This window comes from Podarcis raffonei, chromosome 16 (genome assembly GCF_027172205.1).
Source record: "Podarcis raffonei isolate rPodRaf1 chromosome 16, rPodRaf1.pri, whole genome shotgun sequence".
Lineage (NCBI taxonomy): Eukaryota > Metazoa > Chordata > Lepidosauria > Squamata > Lacertidae > Podarcis > Podarcis raffonei.
In genome coordinates this window covers 2,065,375-2,070,683 of record NC_070617.1, presented here as the reverse complement: position 1 = coordinate 2,070,683, position 5,309 = coordinate 2,065,375, and the positions used below count along the sequence as shown (strand labels likewise).

The following is a 5,309-nucleotide window of genomic DNA, read 5'->3' as shown; positions in this document are numbered from 1 at the left end:
TCACAGCAAGACTTGGGCAGGTTCCTTCTGGCGCTCGTCCCACACACCAGGCTGGTATGAAGCCCTGGCAGAGCTGGCAAACCCCTGGTTGCTTATTGAGGCGGCTTTGTAGGCTGCTTTCTCACTCCACTTCCGGCAGGTGCAAAAGATGATCCCAGATGCCAGCAGGATGGCAGCCACAACACCCAAAATGGCTCCCACAATGAGCCCCAGGTTGACCGGTTCCTCCCAGGCCATGTCCAGATGCTCCTTTGGGCTGTCATGCTCCACGTGTCACCGGTAGCAGTCCCTCTCCTTGGGGTTGACCTTGACACTAAGCAAGACATGTAGGTCCCATCCGAGTTGGGGGTGATCACTCCTTGGGAGCTGCCCTCCTGCCCGACCTCCCTGTCCTTCATCCAGTTGGCATCAATCTCCTTGGTGTAGAAGCTGAGGACTCCATGCTGTCATAGTCTGCCTCCCTGGTCACCTTCACCACCGGAGCCACTGTGCTTTGCAGAGTCTCCTTCCCGTAGTCCAGGTATCTCTGCAGCCACTCAATGCAAGTCTCCTCCAAACAGGCTTTCCAGTGCTGGTTCTGGGCCAACTCAGGAGCCCACTTCCTCTTGCTCACTTGGGGCTCCATATCAGCTGCCTTCCAGGTGAGGGTCTCCTTGTCAAAGCTGATGAAGTCCCTCTCATCATAGCCGTACTGCCAATGCCCTCCGTTGCTCCTGCCTGGGCTCCACTCACAGCTGCACAAACACTGAAGGGTTGTAGCAATTCCACAGAATCTGCATATTTGCCCTGAACATCAGCCCAGCGCCCTGAAGCTCATGAGTTTGCCTGTGCCGGTACTGAGGATTCACCTTTCTCCATTCCGGAGGCCCATTTGCAACATGAAAAGAGCGCAACCCACAGTGGTGCATCTGCACACGTGTGGGTTGCGATTCGCCGCTTCTGTGCATGCGTGTGACTTCATTTTTAACTTCTGTGCATGCGCAAGCGGCGAAACCTGGAAGTAACCCTTTCCAGTACTTCCGGGTCGCCGCAGGACATAACCTGAAAGAACGTATCATGAAGCGTAACATGAGGTATGACTTTACTACGATGACCTATGTGGAATACCTTTTGCCTACCTGTAGAAAAACACCATCTCAGCCTGTCAAACTTTAGTTTCGTAACCTAGTAACCACAAGATCACAATGCACTAATATTTCAAATTTGCCCCAGTCCAATCTGGGGTGATCCCAGGGCTTGACCCAACCTGGATCTGGACACATAACCAGTGGAATGCCCTCTCCTTATTCCAGCCTCCCTCAACCTGGTGTTTCCTTCCAGATGTTGTTGCTGGACTCCAACTCCCACCAGCCCCCAGCCAGCCTGGTGAACAGTCAAGGATGATGGGAGTTGGTGTCTAGAGGTTGGACAGCAGAGGTTAGAGGAGGGTATTTTACATGTGCAATGGGCTTAAATGGAGTTGTTTTGATTGTTATCTGAGAGCCTCGCTCCATGGGAGGTCTGAGAGGTGGCAATTGATGACTGCCTGCTTGTGAAATGCTCTTCCCAGGCAAACTTGCCTGGCACCATCATTACATTTATTTATTTATTTGTTTATTTATACAAATATTTAAATAGCACTATGTCACATGTCCTGCCAACCTAGCAGTTCGAAAGCACGCCAGTGCAAGTAGATAAATAAGTACCACTCCAGTGAGAAGGTAAACGGCGTTTCCGTGCGCTGCTCTGGTTTGCCAGAAGCGGCTTAGTCCTGCTGGCCACATGACCCGGAAGCTGTACGCCAGCTCCCTTGGCCAGTAAAGTGAGATGAGCGCCGCAACCCCAGAGTCGGCCATGACTGGACCTCATGGTCAGGGGTCCCTTTGCTGATCAGAAGGTCGGCGGTTCGAATCCCCACAACAGGATGAGCTCCCGTTGCTTGGTCCCAGTTCCTGCCAACCTAGCAGTTCAAAAGTACGTGAAAGTGCAAGTAGATAAATAGGTACTGCTCCGGCGGGAAGGTAAACGGCGTTTCCATGTGCTGCTCTGGTTTGCCAGAAGCGGCTTAGTCCTGCTGGCCACATGACCCGGAAGCTGTACGCCGGCTCCCTTGGCCAGTAAAGTGAGATGAGCGCCGCAACCCCAGAGTCAGCCACGACTGGACCTAATGGTCAGGGGTCCTTTATGTCACATGTAGTTTACAGCAGTAAATCATAAAACCACACAATAAAAACCTTACAAGAAGATTAAAAACAGAGATCAATTTAGGCACCAGGAAAAAAACCTAACAACATTTCTTTCCCACCAGATTATTGGCTTTTAATTACCTGCACCTTCATTGAGTAAGCAGGGTGTTTAAACCCTGCCTTTTAAAAATAGGATGGTTTTAAGATTTTTTTATAAAGGCTAGTTTTATGTGTTTATTTATTGTTGTGAGTCACTCTGAGCTGCTTTTGTAAGAAAGTGACAAATAAGTTTAATAAGTATTACCCCCACTACTACAAATTTCAGTGTTGGGTGAAGATGTGTTTATTTTCCCAGGCATTTTGAGTTTTGTAATTTGATTATTGTTTCATGATCTCAGCTGGCTCTTTAGCTTCTTTGTTTGATGGTTTATTTTTAGTATGAGCTGTTTATTCTATGATTGGAATGGTTGTTTTAATTATCCTGTATCCTGCCCTGCTTGTTTCTGTATTGGTGAAGGACAGGGTGTGGATGTGTTTATTACAGTGTCCAACCCCCTCCCCCATTTTAAATTCTTACAGCAAAAAGCTTTGGCTTCGTCTGCCTTCATTTGCTCTCATATAAGAGCTCAGATGCACCTTCGTTAACTGAAGCCAAGCAATGCAGTAGCAGCAGCAGCAAAAAAAGCGAATGCAGTTCAAGGCTGCTTTAGTTGAGAAGGTCGCTTCCAACTCTACAATTCTATGATTCTGTTCTCTAGGTTGAGACCATGCAGTATTGATATGTCCAGTGTGTACATTCCAGAGGCAGTGTGGTGCAGTGGTTAGAGGGCTGGGCTAGGACTTGGGAGACCAGGGTCTGAATCCTTACTGAGCCATGAAACTCATTGGGCCAGTCACAGTCTCTCATCCTTAAGCTGCCTCGCAGGGCTGTTGTAAGGATAACATGAGGAGCAGGAGAACGGTGTGGGCCACCTTAAACTCCTTGGATGGAAGATGGATTATAAATCTACAGTTGTACCTTGGAAGTCAAACAGAATCCATTCTGGAAGTCCGTTCGACTTCCGAAATGTTCGACTTCCAAAGCATGGCTTCTGATTGGCTGCAGGAAGCGCCTGCAGCCAATCGGAAGCCACGGAAGCCCCGTCAGACGTTCGGGTTCCAAAAGAACGTTCGCAAACCGGAACAATCACTTCTGAGTTTTGGTCATTCAGGAGCTGGAACGTTCAACTCCAAAGGCATTTGGGAGCCGAGGTACGACTGTATTTAACAAATAAATAATAATAAACTAACCTCAGTGCTTTTGATGCTTTCATTACTTTCATCTCTCTCTCTCTCTCGCTCTTTCTCTCTATATACAGTGGTACCTCTGGTTGCGAACGGGATCCATTCCAGAGCCCCGTTCGCAACATGAGCAGAACGCAACCCGCATCTGCACGTGCACAGGTAGTGATTCACCGCTTCTGTGCATGCGCGTGATGTCATTTTGAGTGTCTGCGCATGCGCGAGCGGTGAAACCTGGAAGTAACCCAGTCCGTTACTTTCGGGTTGCTGCAGGACGTATCCTGAAAGAACGTAACCTGAACAGAACGTAACAAGAGGTATGACTGTACTGACACAATTGGTCGGTGAATCTGGCCCTTAACCAGAAGGTTGGTGCTTTGAGCCCACCAAGGGACAGCTGTGGGTAGGATTCCTGCATTGCAGGGGGTTGGACTAGATGACCCTCAGGGTCCCTTCCAACTCCACAATTCTATGATTCTATTATTCTGCGAAATAACTGAGGTGTGGGCAATCCATCCATCCACCCAGTCTGAATTCTGCTTCCCTCTTCCATCAAACGCTCTCACTTTGAGGAGGAATCTTCAAGTGCAAACTAATTTCCACGTACTGGTCATTGGCTGTAATAAAGAGATCGATAGATTACCATTGCTAATGTTTGGTCGTCATTCCAAAAAACCCCCCTTGCTTTCTCCTTTTTGTATCTCAAGGTATGGGGAGTATGTAACCCCTCCAAGATACTGTTTTGCTCCCAGAAGTCCCAGCCACCATGGTCACATGGTCTGGGATGATGGGAATTGTAGCGCTGTGACATATTCATATGGATGGCTACAGGCACGCGACCTGGACGCATCTTCATTAATGTCGTTTGCAAAGAGTGTTTTGCATTTTTCCATACTAGGAGATAAACAATGACCTCACCTGGCGATAAGGCCAGAAATGCGTTTTGCTGCGTATCTGCTTGTAGATGCATTCCTTCAGCTTTTGCAACCAGCTTCCCACGTAGCCCACGAGTGCAGCACAGATTCGTGCTGAGTCAACAACAGCACCCATCACCTTTAGGCAAGTCAGTGCAGACAACGCATTTCTTATGCCTCTGAGTTTGCACAAGGATTAATTAAGCCCAGCTGAACAGTGTTCCCAATCAGCCGACAATATCCGCTGTGGCATTTTTGGGTGAGGATATTTACCTTGCCCGAATCAACTCCCAGACAGGACGTACCAGACTCTGAATTAGGAAAACAAAAGGAAGAGACAGGAAGCAGATTTCTACTGAATGCTGACTGGTGTGGATCATTTGCCTGAACTTCTTTCCAGAATGGAAACAATGATGGATTGAATTGATTAAAAATCCTAGCACTGGAACAGATCGTCTACAATTGTTCTGTTCCTTGGGGACAAAATGCAGCTCTAACTAGCACACCAATCCCACCACTGAAATCACCAGAGACTTAACCAAGAGCTTCCAGTTAGCTTTGAAATTCACTGGTATATTCTGAGATTCCCCACTGGCTTCCCTGGGGGGGGGGGGAGGCAATAAGCATGAATCTGCTTGGCTTGAGAGAGAATAGGATGCTTGCTAGACTAGATTGGCCATTGGCCTAATCCAGCCTGGCTCTCCTAATGTTCTTAAGCATGAAGCGTTATCACGTGGCCCCTAGAGCATTGGAGAAGGGAGAGCAAGGCTCAGGGAATTACTAAAAAAACCAAAGCTTACTCAGAGACATTGGAAAATTCTTGTAGACTATCCTAACTCATAATATTGATGTGAGGCTAAAAGATGGAAGGACCATTTAAACGCTTCTGATCTCATTAGAGGAAGAGGAGTGTAAATATCAATGTAAGAAGCGGAAGAGGAGTATAAAT

At 47.7% G+C, this 5,309-nt stretch overlaps 1 pseudogene; it reads right to left on the bottom strand.

The window, feature by feature from the left end:
• Positions 1–4,496, bottom strand: LOC128404263 (major histocompatibility complex class I-related gene protein-like; annotated as a pseudogene).
• Positions 4,497–5,309: the final 813 nt, after the last annotated feature.